Raw genomic sequence first — 27,989 nt, 5'->3', positions numbered from 1 at the left:
AAATGATGTTCTCCCAATGTAACATGATCTTCAAGATTCTTTAGGGAATAAAATTACTTTCTAATAATGAAATCCACTAGACTGTAGAATAGCCTAATAAGGGAAGTCATGGAATCCCCACAGCTTTGGGTCATTTAAAACTAAATGCACAGAGAATTTAAACTGACTTGCCTAAGGCCACAGTTGGAACTAAAGCAAGAGGAAACAACAATGAAAGAAAAACACTGGAGATCTGGCTCTGAGACCTGGGCTTTAGCACCTTGTTCTCATTATATTGGCATCCAGGTGTGAAGTTCATGTCAACTCAAAAGATATGAAATACCATGGAAGAAGTTCATGAAATGTCTGGAATTTTTAAAAATCAATGCCTTTACTTCGAAATTTTTTAAGCTCTTGGGCCTTTCAGAGGAAAGGGGTTAAAATTATTAATGATACACAATTTTCAATTATCTATATCAATAAGGGGAAGCAGTAGTAAAATAATCCAAAAATAATGACAATTGCAAAATTCACACACACACACAGAGAGCGTTTCATTCTCTTAGTTATCCATGCACACTTCCTACCACGCTCAGCTTCACTAATTCCTGGCTAGAAACATAATCTAATAAGATCATGGGATTGATGACTGGAAGGGATCCTGGAAATTAATCCATTTCTCTTATTTCATAGATAAATAAATTGTGGGCCAAAGGGTTGAGTGTCTTCTTCAAGTTAGCACAGATGAGTAAGGAACAGAGCCACCTGTGATTTTCTCAGCATAAGACACTCCCCAGTGTGGAAATTCTCTCCAGTGATGCAGAGAAGTGACTCATCTCAGAGAGTTATCTAGGGCCATGAGAAAACAGGCAACTTGCCTATCCATAGTTCCGGAACTAATATATGTCAGAGATGGGGACTTGAACCCAGGTCTTCCTGCCTCCAAAAAAAGCTCCAAAGCCTCGACACCCTCATAATCAATAAAAATGCTAGCGTGCTAGTAAAGTTCAAAAAGAAATTTATTAGAATTACTATGACAACTAGGTGGTGTCATAGAGAGAATCAGGAAGAACTGAACTAAATTGGAATCCCACCTCAGACATTTACCTACTATGTGACCATGGGCAAGTCATTTAATCTCTATCTGCCTCAGTTTCCTCATCTACAAACTGAGGATAATTAGAGCATCTACCTTCCATGGTTGTTGTAAAGATCAAATGAGATAACATCTATAAAGCATTTTGCAAACCTTAACATGCAACATAAATGTTTTGTTGTTATTCAGTCATTAATTTTCAGCCTTGTCTTACTCTCTGTGACTCCATTTGGGGTTTTCTTGTCAATGACACTGGAGTGATTTGCCATTTTTTTCTCCAGTTCATTTTATACATGAAGAAACTGAGGCAAACAGGGTTAAGTGACTTGCTCAGGACCCAGCTACTGTCTTTTGCCTCTTTTTGTATCCCTGATGCTTAGCACAGTGCCTGGGACACAGTAGGTACTTAATAAATGTTTCTTGATTGAGATAGTCTATTACTGGGATCATCTTCAAAGTCAAAGCTGACTAGGTAAAAGAGGCCATTCTCTGCCTCATTTCTTACCTAGCCTTAATCATTGAATGGGCATTGCCTCAGTCAAACTAAGACCTGTTAAAGACCTTAGCTTAAAAAGGCCAAGGTCTCCCACTGTACCCGGGGCCATCTCAAGTCATCCTGATCTGTAACTTGCCACCAGGTTGGGATGGCTCCAGAGGAGAAAGTGAGGCTGGTGACTTTGCACATCCCTCCCTCACTTAAATCCAATTCACTTGCAAGTCATGGCATCACCTTCCTGAAGTCATGGTCCTCCTCAAGGACTAAGGACGGAGGACAGCAACAAACAAAAAACAAAGCTGGATTTGAACCTCCTAACTTCAGGCCCTGCCCTCTATCCACTGTGCCACCTAGCTTCCCCACATAAATGTTGGTAATTATAATTATTATTAGAAATTCAGAGAAACCTCAAAACATAGAAGAAAAGCTCAAAGACTGAACTTGAGCTATATAGAGACAGATAGGGTCACATAGATAGATAGATAGATAGATAGATAGATAGATAGATAGATAGATAGATAGATAGATATAGATATACATATACATATAGATAGATATAGATAGATATAGATATAGATATAGATATAGATATAGATATAGATATATATAGATATAGATATAGATATAGATATAGAGATAGAGATAGAGATATAGATATAGATATAGATATAGATATAGATATAGATATAGATATAGATATATAGATATAGATATATATGAAAATACTGTAACCAGCCTCGACTGAATTGGTCATATGAAGTACATTTGGGAGGTTAAGTGCTTTAATAGTCATCCGAAATAAAAAACAGAGGGGAAATGTCGTCAAATATCTGTTATGTCACTTAATTGACTATAACTTTGCCCTGATGTTTGGGGTTTTGTTTTCTTTTGTTTTTCATTGTAAGAGGCACAAATAGAATGCTATTCAACTGTTCTGAACAATCTCTTGAAACCCAAGTACTGAAGGAATACAAACAAGTGTCCATAATGGTATCAAGCCTTGAAACCTCAGCAAGGCCAGCTGCCCTGCAGATGAGTTCCATAATGCAATTTGTTACCCGAGACCTAACTCTGGTCTCTGAGCGACAATGTCAAAATGTGGCAATCTGCTGTTCATTAGTATGGCTGCAGCTCCCTACCCCAATCCGCCAGCCACCAAGTATTTCCATAAATTCCTACTTGCCAAGTCTCTAGTTCTTTCCCACTATTACTGATTGCTAAGGTATTTATGTTTAAATAAACTCTCTATTTTGTAATCAGTCTACTCCTCCTGACCAATTAATTCAGTTCCACTATAGTATTTGGGGCATCACAATCATGTCTATTTGCATGCAAACATTGCGGCAATCAGCAATGATGAGAAAACAAGGAGCAAAAAAGGGCTAGCATTTACTGCAAGTTTGGTAAAAATACATGTCTTTTATATACATGCATATGTACATATTTTTAAATTATTGGAATTGAGTGAGCTAGAGGGCACTTAAGCTATTACTCAAGGAACAGCCCATTAATCAAAATCTCAGACTCAGAGTACATCAATTCTATGGAACCAAAGGTGGAACTTGATTCTGTCCTGACTGAATATTTAAGTACAACAACATACTTTTTTCCTCCTCAGACCCCAAGGTCTAGTGGAAAGTGCCCTGGACAGGGAATCAAGGGAGACCGGAGTTGAAAACCCAATTGTGACACTAGCTGTGCAGCTAAGTAAAATAGGGATAGTATCAGCTACAGTAGCTCCCCTATAACTGAAAAGCTCTCCTTCCTCATCTCTGCCCCCTGACTTTCTGAAGTCTATAAAGCATGTGAGTGCTGGCTGAATCCTCTCCCACACTCACCAAGCAAACAGGGTTTTTCTCTTGAATGGACTTTTATGAATGTTAGGGCTGTTTCTGGACCTTCAGCAAGTCCCAAATAAAATCTCACCTTCTACAAAAAGCCTTTCCCAATCTCCCTTAAGGGTTAGTTAATTATCTCTAATTTAACCTCTATATATTGACATTTGCATATGGTCTCCCCCAATAGATTATGAACTCCCAAGGACTATTTTTACCTTTCTTTGTATCCCCAGGGCTTATCACAAGGCCTGGAACATAGTAGGTGCTTAATAATAATATTTGGCTCATGGGGTAATTATAAGGATCAGATGAGATAATAACCTAAGTATTTTCTACACCTTATAGCTCCCCATAAATATCAGATATTATTATTATCTCTGTAGCCGAGAATATCTTTCATACTATTATGCATTTGGCTCACTATGAAAATTCTTTCTAATAACCAAAGACCTGATCCACAGGAAAATAAGGTTCACTCTATCATCAGATATTAATCTTCTGGTTCATTCTAACATGGAAACTAAAAGATTCTATTTTGCTGGCCAAAATCTCCTGAATTTGGTAATTATTCTTTTTTAAATAGATGACTATTCTTTTCTGTCAGACCACTGCTTTGGGTGAACTGGATGATAATAATGAATAGTGGAGAGAAGGCAGAACTACCACTCACTCAACTCCTGTTCTGTTATCCTTATGAAAATGATGTTGTTATTTTAAGACCATCTCACCTATAATGGAAATGTAAGGGGTATTCACGATCCAGGCCCACTCTAATTGGCATGGGACCTTTGTTGTTCAGTCATTTCAGTTGTGTCTGATGCTTTGTGACCCCACTCAGGGTTTTCTTGGCAAAGATACTGGAGTGGTTTTCCATTTCCTTCTACAGCTTATTTTACAGATGAGGAAACTGAGGCAAACAGGATTAAGTGACTTGCCCAGGGTCATATAGCTCATAAGTGTCTGAAGCTGGATTTGAATTCATAAAGATAAGTCTTCCTAATTCCAAGCCCAGTGCTCTATCCATTAGGCCACCTAGCTGAAATTTATCCTATTTTATTTTCTCACCCAGTCCAGTTCAGACCTCTGTAAGCAATTAATGCCAAACTAAGTATGGACACCTACTTCACTGTAATTCAGAATCCTCAGTAGTTGGTTTTACAAGTACATGCTGTCACGGCCACCTTTTTCCCCCGTTTTCTCAATCAGAGAAAATCTTCAGATTATAAAGGATAAAATGAAAATATTATTTAAAAAAAGAAACCTAAAATAAATAAAGGCAAGCAATCACCTAACTGCCCCTTAGTGACATCAATTCAATTCAACAAGCATTTACTAAGTCCCTACTGTACACAGAAGACATAGAGAGAGTCTAAAGAAGACACAAAGTTAATAAGCCATGATCTTTGTATGGAGTTTATAATTTGTTTGTGGGACAGGGGTACAACACACAACAACGACATGATACAATAAAAATAATACATGATACTGAGTTTTAAAGGTAGTTGGGAATTAAATAAGTAAAGGGGAAAGAGGTCGTTCTGGATATAACATAAAAGCAGTGTTCAAGGGGGAAAAGAGCCCAATTTGGTGGCAGCATAGAATATGTTTTGGGAAGTCAGATGGCTGCAAAGATAGGGTAGCACCAGAGTGTGGATGGCCTTTGGGGCAAGCCAAAGAAATTTAAACATTGCTCAGTAGCCAGAGAAGAACCACAGAAGATATCTAAGCAGAGGTATATATATGGCCAGTTCTCCTAGACCCAGGCAACTTCAGATAGGTCATAAGCTACTCGAACATAAGTTCGAGAGAAGACCCAATAAGGTTTGTCTAGAGCTGAGACTCTGGTCTGGGTCTTGGATCTTCAATGCTACATGGGGCGTGGACTCAGAAGAAGACAAAATTTCCTACAGCAGGGGCTTTTTCCATTCAGTATCCCATACCTGTCTGGCTCCATCAAGCTCATCCTTAAGGAACACAGTTATAGACTCAATGACAGAAAGAAGTCATCCACCTGTCAAGAAGCCACCATTTTGCCCTTGCCTCTCTTATTTCTCTCACCTTATAAAAGCCACCTTCTCCCTCGCTACAACTTCAACTTACTTCCACTTACATACTCCTTTCTTCCCATTAGGCAGTCAAAACCCTGCTATTGCAGGATAAGTGAGGAGAAGAAAAGAGGCTCTAAATCAGAAAATGGTACTTCCCAGGATAAAGTCCTGACGCGTGCTGGCCAGACCTGCTATGGAAAGGACTATCGGGCCATGCCCAGGTGCCATTCTGTCAAGTAAACCTGTACAAAGGAGCATGCCTGGAGTCACTAACAGGATCAAAGCATTTCCCAACTCATCTTTAGAGTTTTTTTTCTCTATTAAATTTTCTTTCCTCTTTAGGAAATTCATTTAAGAAAAGATTCCATTGTATTTTCACTAAAATGGTATGGTTAAAAATGCTATAGTGTTTTCCTGCAGTCATGCTCTGTAAATATCTATAACATTCCCACCAAAATGAAAGCAAGCCATGGAGATACAAATCAGATCAGTGGTAAAATCAAGTCATTGGAATGGCTTCTCTATGAAGGGTTTTTACAATGTTGCTATTTCTAAGCTCTATTTTTCAGAGGCTTGTAACTGATCAGAGACCCAACATGCCAGGGCAGGCAGAGCTGTGGCCTGGAGGCCAGAAAGACCTGGTTATGACACACGCTAATCTCGTGGTCCTAGAAAAGTCATTTAGCCAATCAATGCTCTAGGCAATGCTCTTAAGACTCTAAGTCACAAAGAAGGTGTCAGTCTACATAGATAAAGGGAGTATCTCACCTGTGAATTTCCTGTTCTAGTGAAATCAGTAAATAAGATGTATTGGGACTGAAACTTGGTCTTCAAGGTCAGAATTTAACTAAAATACTAGTTGGTTTTCGGTCAACTGAACAACCATTAGGGAGTATCATATCAAGACATTCTCCATTTCTGAGGTCACTCTTCTGTAGAGATTTAATGGGCAATCTCAGAGATTTGGAAACTAGATCAAAGCCAATTTAGACTACAAAGGCAGAACAGCATAGTGGAAAGACAGTTGGTCTCAAAGCCAGAGAGACCATGGTTCAGATCCTGTCTCTGACAAATGTCGACTGTGGAATTGTTTTTCAATCCTTTCAGTTTTGTCCAATTCTTCCCAACATCGTTTGTGGTTTTCTTGGCAAAGATACTGGAGTGATTTGTCATTTCCTTCTCCAGCTCCTTTTACAGATGAGGAAACTGAGGCAAAGAGGGTTAAGTGACTTGCCTAGGGTCACACAACTAGTAAGTGTCTGAGACTAGATTTGAACTCAGGTCTAATCGACCACTGAGACACCCAGCTGCAAATCACTTAACCTTAGTGTTCTAGGCAACTCTCATAAGACTAAATTGCAGAGAAGATGCTGGCCTGTATTGGGAGAGGAATTTCCCCATTGAAAGAAACTACACCAATGAAATCATAGACCCAGTCTCTATACCCTAATTTGGAGTATCGTATCTTCAGAAATAAACCAGGAAGGCTGGAATGGGGAAAGGAAGAAGTATGTATATGTGCCAGGCACTGTGCTAATATCATCTTTACAAATTCACACTTTACAAATATTATTTCATTTGATCACTGACAACAACACTTCAAGGTAGGCATAATTATCTCCATTTTACAGTTGAAGAAACTGAGACAAATAGAGATTAAGTGATTTGCCCAGGGTCACTCTGGCAGTAAATGTTTCAGGCCAAATTTTAACTCGGGTCTTCCTGACTTCAGGCCCAGCATTCTATCCGCTGCACTACCTAGCTTCCCATGCCCTAAACATGGGTTTAAGGGGTACAAAATAATGCTTAATTCAAATTCAACAGGCAAAATGATTTAACAGGCAAATTTATCAAAGCATTTCATGTTCAAAATAATTGCACGTGGTAAAATTTATGATTCTTCCAATCAGTATGCACAGCTTTTGTATCTCCAAGTTTCAGGCAGATCAGGGCAAATTAAGTTTCGTACTAGTCTACCTGAATGATTCATTACAATTTTACCAAAATCAGATAATTACAATGAAAATATACTTTGTGATAATTGTATAAGGTGAAAAATGAGAGTAATTGTGATGTATTTAGTATCCTAGTTTTAATGTGTGTTTTTTATGAAGCAAATTAGGTTAAATGTGCATTTAAGCAGATAAATTATAGTCCATCATTTTAAATATGAATAGTTTCAATATGCACAGCAATGTGTGCTACTTTAGTTATCACTGAATATGAGAGCAGAATGATACCTTAGCTTAGTTTATCATCTGGCCCAAGGCCTAATTTTACAGGTGAGGAAACTGAGTCTTAGAAAAGTAAAGCACCTTGCTCCGGTTTACCCAGCAATTCAGTATAAGGATGATTTTTTTAAAAAATAAAATAAAGGTGAAAGACACAACAGAGATCAAAAATTCAATTGCCCTCATTTTACAAATAAGCAAATTGAGAGTGGAGAGGAGTTACTCAACTTGCCCAGATTTACATGAGGCTTAAAGAGAAAAGTCTAGACTAGAACTCAGGTCTGTTAAGTCTCAAACCAATATGCTTTCATTATTTTCCCATAAATATAATATTGATTATATCCAGGTTTTGTTGTTCAGTCATTTTGCAGTATTGCCCAACTCTTTGTGACCCATTTGGAGTTTTCTTGGCAAAGATACTGAAGTGGCTCACTGTTTCCTTCTCCAGCTCACCTTAGGGAAGCAGAAACTGAGGCAGACAGGGTTAAGCGACTTGCTCAGGGTCACACAGCTAGCAAGTGTCTGAGGCCTGATCTGAACTCATGAAGATGAGTCTCCCTGACTCCAAGTCCAGTGTTCTATCCACCAAGGCACCTAGCTGCCCATTTATACCTGGGCAGTATGGTCCAAGGGCCAAGGATGACCCTGGGCAAATCACTTCCCTGTTTGCCTCAGTTTACTCATTTGTAAAATGAGCTAGAGAAGGAAATGCAAACCACTCCAGTATCTTTGCTAAGAATACGCCAAAATAGGGTCACAGAAAGCTGGACATGACTAGAACAACTAAATAACAACAACAAGGATGGTCCAAAGCCTTGGAAGGCTGACAAACACATTTTTCTTGTGAAAGGAAGGAATTTATAACAAATATTTTGAGCTGGAAGGGAAGGATTTTGTTTTTAATTCTTGCCAAGCACCTTCACCCATTTAGTTACAGGGCAGATTTAGAGAATTTGGTGGACTGAGAAAATGAGTACTCACTAATCCTTTATGCAACTAGTAGGATGTTTCTTTGATTGAGCCCCCTGATGTAGATTTCGCAGTAGTGCACATTCACATGAAGCATTGAATGGGAGTAATTTCTCACCTTAGGTCAAATAATTATCTGGGAAAAGGTACTTAAGTTTTAGTCTCAGAAACAAAGAATGATTTAATTTTACCCCAGTGACACTCTGGCCACTTTTGTTTCAGTCCTCAACTGGAACTGGACCTTGGAATATGCTTCTTAATTTCCCTATGATTTTTTCCAATTGACTAGCACAAGATGTCTGTAATCAAGATAAGCATGGATCAGCTCTTGTTTTCAAAATCAATTAGAGGCTAAATATTTAATCCTAAAAATCAGTATCATAAAAACAATATCAAAGAAAATATCTTATCAAAGAAAATAACAATGAAAAAACATACCAAAACTTTTGGCTTATATGCAAAGGAATATGTCAGGGAAATTTTATAACTCTAAACACTTTCATCAACAAAAAATAAAGTACCAGATCAATGAATTGAGCATGCAATTAAAAAAAAATAGAAAACAAATTTAAAAAAAAAAACAAATAAAGACAAAAACAGAAATTCTGAAAACCAAAGAAGAGATTTAAAAAAAACTGGATTGGTAAATAAAACTAAGAACTGTTTTGTAAATAATATTAAAATAGCCTGATAAAAAAGAAAATCTAATTTGAATATCAAATCCACTAACAAAAATATCATAACAAATGTTGAAGAAATTATTAGAAACTATTCTTCCCAATTATATGCCAAGAAAACTAATAATCTGAAAGGAATGAAAAAATATTTTCAAAACTAAAAAATACCCAGATTATTTTTTTTTGGCAAGGCAATTGAGGTTATGTGACTTGCCCAGAGTCACACAGCTAATAAGTGTTATGTGTCTGAGGTCACATTTGAACTCAGGTCCTTCCAACTCCAGGGCCAGTGCTCTATCCACTGTGCCACCTAGCTGCCCCTCAGATTACTTTTTTAAAAAAGAAATATAAACTTTTAATAATTCAATTTCAGAGAATAAATTGAACAAGCCATAAAGGAAGTTTTTTTAAAAGACCATGTGACTTTACCAGTGAATTCTATCAAACGTTCAAAAAACAATTAACTCCAATATTATACAAATTATTAGAAAAATAAAGACATCTTCCCAAATACCTTCTATGACATAAATATAATACTTATAACTAAACCAGTGAAAGATGAAGCAGAGAAAGACCAGGGACCAATATCTCAAATGGCTATTGATATAAAAATATTAGTGAAGAGACTAAAATAATATATTTAAATAATTATATACTATGACCAATTTAATTTATACCAGAAATGCTTGCCTGGTTCAATATAAGAAGCCTATAAATATAATAGGACGTACATCTATATATATATATGTATATATATATATGTGTGTGTATATATATATATATATATATATTACACATACATATACATATCTATGTAACAAAAACAATAAAACTTTTCTGCATGATGTAGAAGTTTTTCACAAATTATAACACTCCTTTCTGACAGGAAAAAAAAACACTGGAAAGCAAAGTTAATAAATGGACTTAATATAGTAACCAACAGCTATATAAAGCAAAGAGCTGGCATTATTTTGTTGGGAAAATGCTAGAGGTCTTTCAAATAATATCAGGAATAAAGCAAGGTTGTCCAATTTTGCTGCTGGTTAAAGTTCTAGAAATTCCAGCTATAACAATAGAACAAAAAGAAATGAAAGAATGAGCATTTATAAAGACAAAACAAAATTATCCCTTTTCACTGATGGCTTGTTTAGAGAATTCTAAAGATTCAACCAAAAATTAATTGAAATAATTAATAACTTCAATAAAGTTGCAAATATAAAATAAAACCATAAGCCCCTCTGTATACTACCAATAAAACCTAGCAGAAAGAGACAGAAAAAGCTTTTTTTTCTAATAAATACAAAACGTATAAAGTATCAAAGACTCTACGTACCAAGACACACACAGGAACTATGTAAAAAAAATGTAACTACAAAACACTCTCTACAGAAATCAAAAGAGACAAAAATAATTGGAGAGATAGCCTTTGCTTTTGTTGGGTCATGTGCCAACATAACAAAAATGACAATACTGTCTAAATTAATTTACTTATTCAGTGCCATACAAATCAAACTAATAAAGGATTATTTCATAAAACTAGAAAAAAATGATGAAATTCATCTAGAGAAACAAAAAGTCAAGGAGCACAAGGGAAGGAGGAAAATAAGGGAAGGAGTCAAAGAAAAATATCACACTATAGCATAAAATAGCAGTTATCAAAACTTATACTGGTTTTAAAAAAAGAATAAATGATTAGTGGTACAGATTAGGTACACAAGAGAATCATATGAACATAGCAGCTAAGTATTTGATTAAACCCCCAAATAAATATTCATAAAAACTGCTAGAAAAATAGAAAAGAATCTGGCAAAAATTAGGTTTAGAGCGACATCACTTATCATATACCACAACAAACTCCAAATGGATATATGACTCTCTGACACTTGCTCTCTTTCTCTCTCTCTCTCTCTCTCTCTCTCTCTCTCTCTCTCTCTGTGTGCATGTAGATGTGTGTGTGTATACATATGTGTGTATATATATGTATGTGTGTGTGTGTATATATATATATATGTATATATATATATACATATATATATATATATATATATTCATACCATAGCTAATTAGAAGAACAGGGTAGGAGATAGTTTTTACAACTACGGATAGAGAAGAAGTCTTGACCAAATATGAGACAGAGAGGATCAGAGAATTTAAAATGGCCAATTTAGGTTGCATAAAATTTAAAATACAAATTTCTTTTCCCCACAAACAAAACCAATGTATTCATACTTGAAGGGAAACAATTAACTGGGGAAAATATTTCCAGCAAATTCCTCTGAGAAAGATCTCATATACAAAATATATAGATAATTAGAACAAAAATACATAAATTATACAAGATAGATAGGATACAATGAGGAATATGAGCTTTTCCCCAATAAATAAATGGTCAATGGATATGAACAGATATTTCTCAAAAGAAGACAAGCAATCATAATTATACACAAACATGCTCCAAGTCATTAATAATAAGAGAAATTCAAATTCAAACAACTTTGAGATTCCAACCTCATACTCAACAGATTGGCAAAAATGTCAAAAAAAAAAAAGGAAAATAATACTTGTTGGAGGATATCTACCCTAATGCATTCCTGGTGAAGACATGAATTCATACAATCATTCTGGAAAGCAGTTTGATACCATCCTTCAAAATTTACTAAAATGTACTTATATTTGGTGATACCATAGTGGTGCCGGTGGTATAAGGAATACCATTTCTAAGCTTGTATCACAAAGATTAAAAAAAGAAAAGGAAAGAAAAAGGTTTTATATGTACAAAAACATTTATAGCAATTTATTTGCTACAAAATGCTACTATAAGTATTTTTGTATATGTGGATCCTTTCCCTCTTTTTGCAAAAAAGTGATTTTCTAAAGTCTTGATTGATAAGTGGACTGAGTGGATCAGAACTCTAAAGGCCTTCATTCCACTAGAGATCTCCCTCCAGGTAGACATTAATGACTACCCTCTGAGTTCTGTCATTGAGCAACACACAATTCACTTAATGGTATTATTATCTAGGCTTTATCTCACCACTTTTTCCTCCAGGACAGCACAATAAATTTTATCAGATAGCTTGTTGAAATTTAGTTATGCCATATATGTTACATTTCTCCAATCTCCTAATCTAATAATTGTACCAAAAGTAAAATGGCAATTCTTTATTATGAGAGATGGCTGTCAGGGAGAGCGGAAGGAGGAAGGATAAGGAGAGAATTTAGGTAAAGGGAAAACAGAAAATATCAATAAAAATGTACTTTGTAAAAAGTAAGAAACAAAAAAGGGCACTGTTGTGGCATGACCTATTTTTTTTTGATGAACCTTTTTAGTTCATAGTGATTACTGCTTCCTTTTCTAAATGCTCACAAACTATCTTTTAAAAAATAAGTTCTACCTAAAAAAATTCTAGATTGTAAACAGTAAAAAAAAAAAGCAACATTGTGTGATGATCAACTATGACAGACTTAGCTCTTCTCAGCAATACAGTAATCTAAGACAATTCCAAAAGGCTCATGATGGAAAAAGCTATCCATATCCAAAGAAAAGAACTATGGAGTCTGGATGCAGATCAAAGCATACTATTTTCACTTTTTTTGTTTTATGTTTTTGGGGTTTTTCATTTTTTTCCCCCTTTTGTTCTATTTTTTTTTTAGATTAATTTGAGAAGTTTTTCTTTATTCATTATCTCAGGGTCTATCTTTGTGACCTGGAATGCAGGCTTCAACCACTCTCCAGGGTTGACATTTTATATTTTTTCCAATTTTTTAACATTTTTATTTAAAGTTTTGAGTTCCAAATTCTACTCCTCTTTCCTTGCTCTCCCCGCTCCTTGACATGGTAAGCAATCAGACACAGATTATACATGCACAATTTATGTAAAACATTTCCATATTAGTCATTTTGTACAAAAATACTCAAATAAAAGAAAAAAAATGAAAGAGAGTGAAAAATAGCATGCTTCTGTATTTATTCCATCAACATCAGTCCCTCTCTGGAGGCAGATAGTATGCTTCATCCATTAGCCCTTTGGAATTGTCTTGCATCACTGTAGTGCTGAGAATACCTAAGTCCTTTATAATTCTTTATTGAACAATATTGCTCTTGCTGTGTACAACACAGTCCTGGTTCTGCTCATTTCACTGTGCATCAGTTCATGTAAATCTTTCTAGGTTTTTCTGAAATCATCCTGTTTGTCATTTCTCATAGAGCAATAACATTCCATTACAATCATATACCACAGCTTATTCAGCCAATTCCCCATTGATGGGCATCTCTTCTATTTTCAATTCTTAGTCACCACAAAAGAGCTGCTATAAATATTTTCATACACATAGATCCTTTTCACTTTTTTTGGATGTCTTGGTGATATAGATTAATATTGCTGGATCAAAGGGTATGCACAGTTTTATAGCCCTTTGGGCATAGTTCCAAAATAGTCTCTGGAATGATTGGATCAGTTCACCACTCCAACAACAATGCATTACTGTCCCAGTTTTCCCATATCCCCTCCAACATCCAACATTTTCCTTTTTTTGTCACATCAGCCCCACTTTCACAGATGTGAAATAGTACCTCAGAGTTGTTTTAATTTGCATTTCTCTGATCTACAGTGGTTTAGAACATTTTTCATATGACTATAGACAGCTTTCATTTCTTTGAAAACTACTTGTTTATATCCTTTGACCATTTATCAGTTGGAGAATGGCTTGTATTCTCATAAATTTGACTCAGTTCTCTATATATATATATTTGAAAAATGAAGCCTTTATCAGAGATCCTTATTGCAGATTGTCCCCTAGTTTTCTGCTTTCCTTATAATTTGGTTGCACTGATTTTGTTTGTGCAAAAACTTTTCAATTTTAAATAATCAAAATAATCTATTCTACATTTTGTAATGCTCCCTATATCTTCTTTGGTCCTAAATTCTTCCCTTACCCAGATAAACCATTCCATGCCCTCTTAATTTGCTTATGGTATCACCCTTTATGTGTAAATCATGTACCTATTTTGACCTTTTCTTGGTGTATGATGTGAGATGTTGGCCTGTACCTAGTTTCTGCCATATTGTTTTCCTGTTTTCCCAGCAGTTTTTGTCAAATAATGAGTTTTTGTTCCAAAAACTTGGATCTTTGGGTTTGTCATAAGCTAGATTACTATGGTCATTTACTATAATGTAATTTGTACCTAAACTGTTCCACTGATCCACCACTCCATTTCTTAGCCAGTACCAGATTGTCTTGATAATCACCAGTTTATAATACAGTTTACAGTCTTTTTTTTCCATTTGTTCTTTTTGATATCTTTGAGCTTTTATTCTTCCAGAAGAATTTTGTTATTATTTTTTCTAGCTCTATAAACTAATTTTTGATACTTTGGTATGGCACTGAATAAATGGATTAATTTAGGTAGAATTGTCATGTTTATTATATTGGCTTGGCCTACACATGAGTAATTAATATTTTTCCAATTGCTTAGATGTCACTTTATTTGTATGAAAAGTGTTTTATAGTTGTGTTCATATAATTCCTAGGTTTATCTTGGCAGGTAGACTCCCAAGTATTTCATATTGTCTCCACTTATTTTAATAGGAATTTCTCTTTCTATCTCTTGCTGCTGGACTTTGTTGGTAATATATAGAAATGCTGATGATTTATTTGGGTTTATTTTGTATCCTGTAAACTTGCTAAAGTTTTTAACAATTTCAAGTAATTTGTATTTGATTCTCTAGGATTTTCTAAGTATAACATCATATCATCTGCAAAGTGATAGTTCTGTTTTGTTTCCTCATTTGTGGCCTATTCTGAGTCCTTTAATTTCTTTTTCTTCTCTTACTGCTATAGCTAACATTTCTAGTACAATATTAAATCATAGAGGTGATAATGGGCACCCTTGCTTCACCTCTGATTTATTTAGAAGGCTTCTAGCCTATCCCTATTACAGATAATGCTTGCAGATGGTTTTAAATAAATATTACTTATTTTAAGGCAAGCTCCATTTATTCCTATACTCTCTAATGTTTTAAATAGGAATGGGTGCTGTATTTTGTCAAAAGCTTTTTCTGCATCTATTAAGATAATTATGTGGTTTCAGTTGGTTTTATTATTGATGTGGTCAATTATACTGATATTTTTCCTAACTGTTTCTTCTTTCACAACATGACTAATGTGGAAATACGTTTAACATGATTGCACAGGTATAATTTATATCAGATTACTTGTTGTCTTGGGGAGGTGGGAGGGAAGGGAGAGAAAAATTTGGAATTCAAAATCTTATAAAAATGAATGTTGAAAACTATATGTATAATTGGGAAAAAAAAACACTATTTACAAAAAAAAGTTCTCAAATGTTTCCAGGAATGAAAGTTAAGTTCATTGGCCTATACTTTGAAGGTTCTACCTTGTCCCTTTTTGGTTTTTTGTTTGTTTGCTTGTTCATTTGAAAGTCAGTACTCTTGCCTATTTCCTACCCTAAAGACCCTCTCCTTTACTTCATAATTATTCAAAGGTTGCTGAGTCAATCAGCAAACACTTCTGCCAGTCATCTCTCCCTCCTCAAATCTCTCTAATCACACCATTTTTTATTTCTCCTATGACATTTATCACATTCTCCCTGGTATTATCATCATTTTTGTACTTGCTTTATTTTCCCTAATGGATCATCATGAGCAAAGATAGTAAAAGGTATTCATCTTATCATAAAGCAAAGTGTTTTATAGTAGTAGGTATTCCATAAATCTTTGTTGAACGAATATTAACAAAAACATTTGGAACTTAATCGATGTGGTCAAAAAGTCCTTTTGGAGACTCAGTGACAGATGAGGGTGTCAAAGGAGCAACTAGCTTGAGAACAAGCAAAATCTACGCAGCTAGAGTTAGAGTCTCTAAAATCTTGGCACATCTGGAGTCTTAAGCAGTTTCATCACCTCTAAGTACTACTAAATATGAAGTAGCAGGACAAAATCACCAACAAAGGCTGGGAATTCAGCCAACCCACCAGCACTGAAGCCGTGTTGATCATCATATCAGAACTCTATTGGGATGACAGCTGAAACTCGTGCAGGCATCACAATGCCAATCACCAACAGTTCCCTGTATTTTCAGTTTCAGAATTTTTGTTGATTTTTTTAATAAGTTTTACTGCAGTAAATAAGTGTATATTTGCCTTTAAAGTGCTTCTGTTAATTTGCTGTGTTCACAAATTTCATTTTGTTACATGTCAGAGGCAAAGTTTACACCAAGGGTTTTACTGCTGGTTCTCTAATGTAAGTGTTTATCTACTCTCCCCGTACCACTGGTTCCCCAGACAGCTTACTAGGTCCCCTTCTGGGAAAACCAAAGGGCTTGGTTGGAAACAATCACCAAGTTCATACTGGGGCCAGTAATAACAATCAGAACTTTGTCATGGTGAAGTAACACAGTGGGAATGAGGAAGTAAGATATAAGTAAGGGTTTAGGAGCAGACAGTAAGTTGGACCAGAAACCCAGAAATTGTGGGCTTCCATGGCTCCTTGTCTCCCAGTTCCCAGGCTCTCATGATCAAGGGCAAGACAAAAAAGTATCAAAGGCATAAAAAGGGTTCACAGAGGATCTAGGGCATGGCTTGTTTTCTTCCTCATCTATCTCCCAGCTTCACCACATTCCTTCAAATCCCAACTAAAATCCTACCTTCTACAAGATTATAGCCAAGATTAGAAGGAAAGCAGAAAATGGGGGGAGGGGGGAAGGGAGGAGACAGTGAAGTTTATAGATAGTTTATCAGACAAAGGTCTTATATATAAAACATATAAAGAACTTTGTCAAATATATAAGAATACGAGTCATTCCCAGTTGATAAATGGTCAAAGTATATGAACAGTTTTCCAATGAAGGAATCAAAACAATTTATAGTAATATAAAAATGCTTTAAATCATTATTGATTAGAGAAATGCAGATTAAAACAACCTTGAGATATCATTTCATACCTACCAGATTGGTTAAAATGATAGAAGGGGAAAGTGATAAATGTTGGAGATGATGTGAAAAAATTGGGCCACTAATTCATTGTTGATGCCTTCTTTCTGCTGATTGTTTCCTGTATGTAGGTTTTTTTAAATATACATAGTTATTTGCATGTTGTCTCCCCTGTTAGATTGTGAGATCCTCAAAAGCAAGGATTGTCTTTTATCTTGCTTTGAATCTCACGTGCTTAGCACAATTTCTGGTATACAGCAGGAACTTAATAAATAATATTATATTAATAATAATAGCTAACATTTATATAGCATTTACTCTGTGCCAGGCACTATGCTAAGTACTTTACCAATATTACCTCATTTGAGCCTTACAGCAACTTTGGCAGGTAGGGCTATTGTGATCCCCATTTTCCCAGATAAGGAAACTGAGGCAAATAGAATTAAGTGACTTGTCCACAATCCTGCAGCGATTAAGTAACTGATGCCAAATTTGTATTCAGTCTTCCTGATCCCAGACTGAGCACTTTATCCACTGTGTCACCTAGCTGCTAAATGTTTATTGACAGACAAAAAAAATATACGGCAGAAATTGCTTTATGACTACTCTCGACACTATCAAATATCTCTATCTATATGTACATATTTGCTCCCTTTGGTCTCCAAGTGAGACTATAAGTAAGAAAATAAAAAGGATGTCTTTTTAACCAAAAATATAAAGAAGCTAGGGCAACCTCCACACCATGATGAGACATTGGACTAGGACTTTGGTAGTAGATAATCACACACACTCACTTGTGACCAATGTCCTCTCCCAATGTCTCATCATGGTGTAAAGGTTGCCCTAGGTTTCTTATATTGGTGGTTGAAAATACATCCTTTTTATTTACTCACTTGGAGAGTAGAAAGGAACTGATCAGGGAAGAATTGGCAGTTTGCAAAAAGAATAAAGGCCATAGCTTAGTGTACTGAGTTCAAACGAGGTAATATTGTCTTCCCCTCTATTAATCCTCTCCTCATTTTAACTCCCCAAACACTGTCATGGGCACACCATCTTGCCAGTCACCCAGCTTACCACCAATATCCTTGATGCTTCATTCTTTCTCACTAGTCATATCCAATTTGTTGACATGGTCTGTCATTTTGCCTTCATGACATTGCTTGTATTTGCCCCCTTCTCTGCTCTGACACTGCCACTACCTTGGTGCATATCTTCATCACCTCATGACTGGACTGTTGCAATAGCCTACTAGTGGGTGTTTGTGCCTCAAGTTTCTTCCCTCTCCCATCTATCCGCCATTCCACTATCAGTGATCTTCCTAAAGCACACAGTTCTGACTATGTCACCTCCAGCCCCATTTAAGGATCAAATCTAAAACCCTACTTTATATTCAAAGCCCCTCTCCCTTTCCAGACTTCTTATACCTTATTCCCCACCGCTATTTATGTATGCTGTGATGTAGTGAAATTGACCTCCTTGTTGTTCCTCACTTGAAACACTCCATCTGCAGAACCTGCGCATTTTTACTGGCTGCCTATCTTGCCTGGAGTGCTCTCCCTGATCATATCCACCTCCCAGATTCCCTGGCTTCTTTCACGTCCCATCTAAAATCTCACCTTCCACAACAAGCCTTTCCCAATCTTCCTTAATGTTCCCTAGTGCCTTCCCTCTGTTGATTATGTCCAATTTATCCTGTACCTATCTTGTTTGTACATGGTTGTTTGCACGTTCTTTCCCCATTTAATCAGTGAACTCCTTGAGAACAAGAATAGTCTTTGCCTTTTCTTGTATCCCCAGAAATTAGCACAATGCTTGGCACACAGTAGGCATTTAACAAATAATTGTTGACTGACTGATTACATTTTATAAAGGCAAGATTTTGAAAGTGAGTACTGGTGAATTGCTGAAGGTCTGACAGAGTCTGATTTTTTAATCAACAAGCATTTTTTTTTCACTAGAGGGTTTCTTTTTATTAAGTTCTTTCTCCTCAATTTCAATAATAAATAATATTAAAACAATTTCAGTTTCTGAATATGTTTAAGATTTACATAGGTGTACATAACAATAATTAGCATTTATATAGCACTTTAAGGTTTGCTAAACACGTTACCAATATTATCTCATTTTATCTTTTTTTTCATTTATGGAATAAAACAAGCATTTCCATAACACAGCACAATAAAGAGATGATTGCACATGAAATTGCAAATCTACTATGCACAACTTCGTATTCTTTTCAAACATATAGCAAAATTATCATGTAAATTTTCTTCTTTTTTTCTACCCTCCACCCTCCAAACCTTAACACACTACACATATATCCATTAGACATATATATGCATATATATATATATGTAAAATTGTTCTATACATACTTCTAGTTATCAGTTCTTTCTCTGGATGCAGATAGTATCTTTGTTCACATGTCTTCTATGGTTAATTTGGGTATTTATAATAGTCAAAATAACTTATTCACTCTAAGTCACTCTTAAAACAATACTGCTGCTACTGTATACAATCTTCTCTTGGTTCTGAGCATTTCACTCTTCCGTTATTTCATGTAAGTCTTACCATGTTTTTCTAAAACCATTGAGCATATATCATTTTGTGCTGTTATGCATGTATATGTATACATATGTGTATATATGGCATATTCATTGTATATAGTTTTTACTATATTACATATATATGTATAATAGTGCATTGTGTATATTATACATATGTATATGGTATATGTATGTATGCCATGTATATTATATATAGGGAAGAGCTGAACTGGTGATATATGTAATGTCTTATTTATGGCATTATACATATATGTGTATGTATGTGTGACACACATATACATATATGCATACACATATGTGTATAACACCATAAATAAGGCATTACACACATATATACATATACACATATATGTGTATATATACAAAAATATATATACATATAAGGCTGTGAGAGTACAAAAAAAGGAGGGATCAATTCACATTAGGTTGATGAAAGCAGGAAATCATCATGGAGAAGGAAGCATTTGAGCTTGGCCTTAGACAATGAGAGAGGCTTCCATTAGCAAAGATGAGAGATGAAGGAGAGGATTTCAGACAGAAGGAAAACAAGCATAATGTGCTGAGGTGGGAAAATGTAATGCATGTTTTGGGAACAGTAATTAATCCAGATTCCCTTTAGAACATAGAAGGAAGTTATGGCAGATAAAGCTTAAAAAGTCAGCCAAGGGGCCTCAATGCTAAGCTGAAGAGTTTGGATTGTATCCAGTAAATAATAGGCAGCCAATGAAAGTCTTTGAGTCTAGCAGGAACAAGATCACAGAGGGGCTATAGGAACAGTAACTGGGTACAGTGTACAAGATTAAGGAGGAGACCCTAGAAGTAGAAACACTAGTTATAATCTGTTATGGTAGGGTAGGTATGAGATGATGGGAAGTGATCTACAATGGATACACTGGAAATAAGAAGAAAAGGATGGATGTAAGAAACATGGACCCATTCCTCTGAAATCTTACAGCAGCACAGTAAAGCAAAAAAGAGCCCATGGACTTGGGAATCAAAAGAAACTTGGGTTCAAATTCTGTTTTTAACACTTGCTACAGAGATAGTGGAAGACAGAAGGACCTGACATCCACGGGTTGGACACAACTGAACAAGTTTTATGACCTACAGCAAGTCACTAGTCCTCTCTGAATTTCACTTTCCACATTCTAAAAAGGGACTAATCCTTGTAGAACCTACTAATAGGGTTACCATGAGGACCAAAGGAGATAACATCTGTAAAATGTGCTTGGTAAACCTTAACACACCACACATATGGAATGGCAAATTGGCCAATGAGGGGCCCAATCCTTAGAACATAAATGGATTTGCCATTCATGGTGAGTTATACAAATCATGTGCAACATTCTCCACCTACTGCCAATTCAAAATGTGGAACTTTAGGGAAGCAGTTTCTGGCCATATGTGACTAAGGGACTATTAATTACTATATGATGATGATGATGATGAAAAGTCTTCTTGTTGGCTAAGAAGCTGGAACGACTCACCAGATGCCAAGCCAAAACTGAGAGTGCATAAAACATTTCTAGGAGGTCTCTCCCTCTCTCTCCTGTCACCTTTTGAGTGAGGCATGTTGCTGTGTGTCCCTGAGGGTATAATGCCTATTTCTTTATTCTTTTTTGACCTTAGGTGAATGAGTATCTAGCAGTGGAATGAACCAGATTACAACCTTCTGAACTTTGAAAGGTCTGAGGAGGATCAAAAATCCCCCTGACAACTGGAGCCAATAGCAAAGACAACCAGAGCTAATAACAGCAATAGCTGAGTTCAGGGAGGAAATAGTTTGAGGAGCAGCCTGTCTGACACAGTCCCACAGTGGATTGACCCATCCACTGAGACACGACATCTTACAAGTAATTAGCCCAGCTGCACAATGGGAACAATTCACTCAGTGGCAACTGCACATCTAGTAGCAAATTAGATGGAGACTATACAAGGAGAGAAAAGGACTTCCTGGACCAGTCATCAGGTACTCCTTAGCTTCACATGTTCACTACACCTGTGTCTAACTACCTTTGTTCTTTGAGTTTGAGCCCAATATCACCCAGGATTTAGTGTGTGAAGAGGTGAGAACATGCTCGTCATTTTTTCTGTAACTTCTGTCATTGTTCAGTAAATATCCCTTTCTGTAATATTAACTAGTAATTTTTTTATAATGTCAACTAGTTAATCAATGGGTAGCTAAGTGGCACAGTGCATAGAGTGCCAGGCCTGGAGTCAGGAAGACTCATCTTCCAGAGTTCAAATCATAATAGCTGATATTTATGGATGACCTCCTTTGAACTACTTCCTCAACTCTTTACTTGGCCTGGAAAGTTGAGTTCCCAGAGGCAATAACTGTTCAAATCTGGCCTCAAACATTTACCAGCTCTGTGGCCCTGGGCAAGTCACTTCACCCTGTTTGCCTCAGTTTACTCATCTGTAAAATGAACTGGAGAAGGAAATGGCAAACCACTCCAGTATCTTTGCCAAGGAAACCCAAAAGGCAGTCACAAAGAGTCAGACACAGCTGAAAAAATGACTGAAAAGTTAATGGACATCGGAGGAAGCTTACCAGGTGGGGAATCATGGGCAATAGTATTAAAAGTCATAGACTCTCAGGATTACTCCTAGGATTCTGAGGTCATAAATAAATATCAGCTATTATGATTATTCTAGGGAACATCACTGAAAAATAATTCAGTTGAGAAATATGAACCCCTTCAGTCCTTAGGAGAAAATGTAAAGGTTAATAGTGAATTAAGATATACTTCAGAAATTAAAGTCCTAGAGAGTGGCTAAATGAACTGAATATGAATATGATAAAATATTATTGCACAGTATGAAATGATGAATATGAGGAATTCAGAGAAACAAAGGAAGAGTGTATGAACTGATATGGAACGAGAAGAAAAATAGGTATAATGACCGCAACATTGTAAATGAAAGGATAACCTAAGTGAGTCATAATTTAAAAAGAAAACAATAATGGACCCAGAGAACAGCTAATAAAATATACCTGCCTGCTCTAGGCAGTAAGATACTAGGAGAGCAATATGTTATCTATATTGCTGTATATGGCCACAGTTATATGAGAGGTGTTTTGTTTTGTTTTCTTAATCAGCTTTTATTTGAGGAAGCTAGGTGGCACAGTGGATAGAGCCCTAGACCTGGAGTCAGGAAGACCCAAGTTCATATCCTGCCTCAGACACTTACTAGGTACATGATCCTGAGCAAGTCACTTAACCTCTGTTGGCATGAGTTTCCTCACCTGTAAAATGGGAACAATAGCACCTACCTTCCAGGGTTGTTGTGAGGACCAAACGAGATAGTATTTGTAAAGCATTTTGCAAACCTGAAAGCATATATATATATACACACACACACACATACATATATACGTTAGCTTCTATTATCACTATCATTATCATCATTATTATTATTACAAGGGAAAGTTCAATTACAAAGTTAAGGGAAAGGAGAAGGGGTAAGAATATATGCAGAAATGACTGTGAAGTAAAAACAAAAGCTATATAACATGAAATTAAATAAACATATAATAAAAGCACAGTTAAACTAGTATTCAATCAAAGTGTATGTATAACTTCAGTAATAATTTGAGAAAGGAAAAAGGAAAAAGAATCAAGATTGCAACCCAATTAACTAGAGAAATGCTGAATCTCAATTTGCTTTACGTTGCCTACAGCCCATTTATTGTTTTAATAAAATAAAGCTCAGTATATTTACATGTATGAACTATCATTTCCCTGAACATACTGCAATTCATTCTATTTTTTTCAAAGAATCTTATCTTCAAAAAAAAACCCTTCCATATCAATAATAAGCACATGCATTCAAGAAATCAGAGATGGAACACAGCAGAAAATGCACAGAAAAGCATACTGCAGCCTGTCATGTGTGGCTTGAACTAAGAATTTCCGATGCCCTGAGAAAATCATCCTCTCAAGACTTTTTTGAAAGGCAAGATCCTGACAAAAAGAAGCCTCCAGCAAATGGGTACTAGACAAAAATCAATCAAAAAAATAAAATCCTATTGTGGTACCTTAAAGAAAAAACTGATTATTAAATCTTCCAAAAGAATTGTTCCAACTTTATTGCAGTTCCCTATTTTATGGCAGTTTCTTATTACAAAAAGTAAACTTGTTCTTCACAACCAAACCTTCAAGGTACAAAATCAGCCCACAATTCAATTTTCCAAACTCTGCTGCTCCTGAAAGCAAGTATCTCAGTTAAAGAAAAAGGAAAAACAAGAAACAAAAAAACCCTTAGCGAAGCCCGTTATTTTTTTTCAAGCTCTTTTTTTAGTCAGTAGAATAGAGTAGCTGTTGATTTTTGGTTTCTTCAAAAATGATCAACAATCTCTACTCAAAGGAACTATTAATTCCCAGGGTCAGGTAATGCTCTCTGTGCTTGTGAAATCAATCATTTGCTCTGTAAACTCATTCTCAAGTCTGTCCTCTGGGTTTGAACCCTATCCAAAAAAGGAGAGGGTTCAACTAAATGGGTAACACACATTTCCTTTTCCAACATGTAATTTTAACAGGGCATTAGGCAAGCTTTCGTGTCAGATCACTGCAGCCAACAAGCTAAAGCCTGTCTTTGCAGAAAAGTCCTTTAGGCTTCTTGTCTATAGCAAGTAGGGATTGAGGCAGAGCCAGAAAGCAAGGACAGGGAATTGGTTTTTTTCTGCTCTGTGTGTATTTGTGTGTGTGTGTGTGTGTGTGTGTGTGTGTGTGTGTGTGTGTTTTATACACCTGTAAATAGCTCTGGCTGCTCACTCAAGAACAGTGTATCCTTATTCAAAGGCTGCCAAGGCCAGCAAGTCCTTGAGGTATCTGACACGTCAATGCTGACCACAAAGTCTAAACCTTTCATAAAGTGGAGGAGCTGTAAACTCACTTGTGGATTGGATTTTCCCAGAATTTCTGCATTGTGGCTTGAGATAGTTCATTATCACATCACATTATGTAGAAATAGCTCTTGCTATATAGTTGACCTCTAAAGTTTTATTTCTATTATGTGTGGCAAAACTCCCAAAAAAAGATGGGCCCTAGCCAACAGTAAAGAAAAGCATAACTCAGGACTTAAAAACAACACAAATGAATAAAACAAAACACGCTTTCATCACATGTGACAACGTGATTAGTTTTCTTAACCACTTTAATTTTTTTTTAAATAGCAAAATTGGACTCAAAAGCATTTTAATTGGTTGTCAAACTCCAATACGACTTACAGGATGGGCAAAGCAACTCACTTCCTGGGCCCCAGTTTCTTCATCTGCAAAATGAAGGTTCTGGATTAAGTTCTATTCTGGGCCTGACTCAGGACAGACCTCTCATACTTTAGGTTCAATATTGGAAAAAAATGAAACGCTGGTAGGTCATTAAATCACTAACAGAAGGAGATTAACGTAGGTATAGCAGGAAAAAAGGATATTCCACAAGGATAATAAGCTTTGAAGATGTCTTCAGTTGATTCAGTTGAGCAGAACTCTCTTACCTGAAATGTCCATCATTTCAACCACGCCAAGCATAGTAGAGAGCATCTGGAGAGCTTTATGATTTCTTTGTACTCAGGCAACCAGGAAGTCAGACAATAGCCTGAGATTTTAGTCCCCTGAGCCAATCAAGTCTCCAGGATGCTTTCAATAGCTTTTGAGGAAAAAATAGCTTAACTTGCATGGGGCAGGGGTAAATTATTGCTTCTACCACGAATTAGATGGCCTCTGAGATCCCTTCCAACTCAAAATGTCTGATTCCATGATCCTATGAACCTATTGATTTAATTGTTCTTGAACCCCTGATATTTCAACTCATTTCTAATTGACTTCATTTTTGAAGGCTTAAATTAAGCTATAAGTTTCTTGTGGCTTTGGACCTGGCAGGAACTTCCTTCTGATGAACAGCCAAGTCAGGAAGAAACAATATGGAGACAGAGAGATTAGGATCCCCAAAACCCTAGCTGCAAACCGCATTGGCCCTCCCTGCTTTTCCTTCCCAAGAGGAGTGGGAAGACAGGACTGAATACTGTTCCAATGATGTAAAGAAGGAAAGGCAAACAGAGTTAAGACCTCCTGGTACAGCAAGGGCATGTAGGGAAACTAGAAGAAATTCAATCTAAAGAGATATCGGACCAAGGGTGGTGAGAGTAGAATGCAATTTACTACACCTAAGTTCTCTCTGTTTTACTGGAGAAATGAAATGTTATCCAGGGGGTTTTGGTTTTGTTCTTTTTTTTAAGCTCCTAGCTCCCCCTTTCCTATCCAATTATTAAATTTCCTGCTTCTCTTCCAAACCATAGAAGAACAGCTGAAGGGAAGAGTTCAACCCTACCTGTAGCTGTAATGGCTACTGGAAGCTAATTTCTTAAAATGCTTATTTGCATGAGTATGTTATTATGAATTGCTATTAACATGTAGGACCATTTCGAATTATTTGTGTCCACGCCAATGTATATGATTTGGGAATGAGAGGGGAAGACAACTAACTAAAAAGGAAGAGGATATTATACTCAGTTCAGGCTGAGGATTGGACAGGGGGAGAGGGAAAACCAATTATTGATATAGTTTCCTCAATATTTGTGACTTCTAAGATATCCTCACCCCAGACTGCTGGTAAACCAGAGAAACGGAAAGACTTAATAAGGAAATGAGACAGTAGCAGTGAAAAGTGGAAGTTAGTATATTTGTTCAGGTAACCATCCTGCTCCTGGCCAGTGTCCCTCCTGGCTACATAAATTCTAACATATACATCAAATCCAAACATAGACCCAATTTAGTTCTGGAGGGGATGATTTTTCAGAACCAGTAACCAACTTCTAAAAGACTTCTCTTTCAGCAGAATTTATATTCAAGTGACTCAATCTTGGTACATGTACATTGATATGAATTAAAATACCCATTTGTACAAACAATACCTACAATGTACAGGGCACAGGTATTGTTTGTATGCATTTCTTTTCAGAGCTCACGTCCCTCTTCTAATAAAATAACTTTTAGGGCCCTGTTTGATGAAGTCATCCAATAATATCTGTTTGTTGATTCCCCAGATGTAGAATGTCATAGTAAATAGAGGGTCAACCTTGGAGTCGAGAAAAGCTACATTAAGTCCTATTTCTGACACATGCTAGCTATGATCACATGGCAAATCTCTTAACCTCTCAGTGCCCCCCTCACCTCTGATTCCAAATTCCAGACAAGCTACCAATTTACATCAATAGAAGGAATCCCCAAGAGAGCATACTGGTGAAACTGATAAAATCACAGGTCAAAGACAAAAATTATATACAGACATATATTTTACATGTATATGCACAAAGTATATACATATACATACTTTTCTATCTTTATATTTTCTGTATTTTTATATTTTGTTTATTGTGTTTATTTATATTTAAATATATTTTTATATCTTTATATTTTATATCTTTATATTTTATAAATATATATATATACATATTTATACATGTCTGAAAAGGACTTGTGTTAATGGCTGATTTTCACAAATGCTCTGCTGGCACACCCTGACCTAGTCACAACTTCCCCACAAAAGTACAAAGAATATATTTAAGGTGCCAGATATCCTCCTTCCTCCCCGTCCCCTTTCCCCCTTGCTTGATAGCTGTTCTCTGGGCCCTGAGAAGCAGCATGTGGTAGTGGATACAAGGCTGGCTTCACAGCAAGGAAGACCTGGCTTCACAGCTCACCTCTGGCACATACCTGCTATGTGATCCTAGGCAAATCACTTAATCTCTCAGTGCTCTAAGCATTCTCTAAGCACATACTTTTAGAGAAGGAATCACCAGGTCATTGCCTCATTTTGGAATTCCCTATACCAATGAAATCTCAGGTTCAGTCCCTCTCCCCTAGCCACTAAAAAGTAAAGGAGCCACCAAAAGAAAATTCTGTTCCGAATTTGAGTGTCAACAACAAGGAGGGACTGTTGGTATAGAAATAACAGGAACCTTGGGAGGAAGTGACCACTCCATCTTAAAATTCACAATTGAGGAGACGAAAGCCAGGAATAATATAACATGCATGCTAGATTTTGGGAGGACCAATTTTTAAAAGCTTCAAAAAAACCGGGTTTCCCTTGGTCAAAATTCTATAGAGGAAGTCAGCCTAGCAAGTATGGGAAGC

This window comes from Phascolarctos cinereus, unplaced genomic scaffold, assembly GCF_003287225.1.
Source record: "Phascolarctos cinereus isolate Bilbo 61053 unplaced genomic scaffold, phaCin_HiC Scaffold_726;HRSCAF=1367, whole genome shotgun sequence".
Classification (NCBI taxonomy): Eukaryota; Metazoa; Chordata; class Mammalia; order Diprotodontia; family Phascolarctidae; genus Phascolarctos; species Phascolarctos cinereus.
This window is presented reverse-complemented; position numbering follows the sequence as displayed.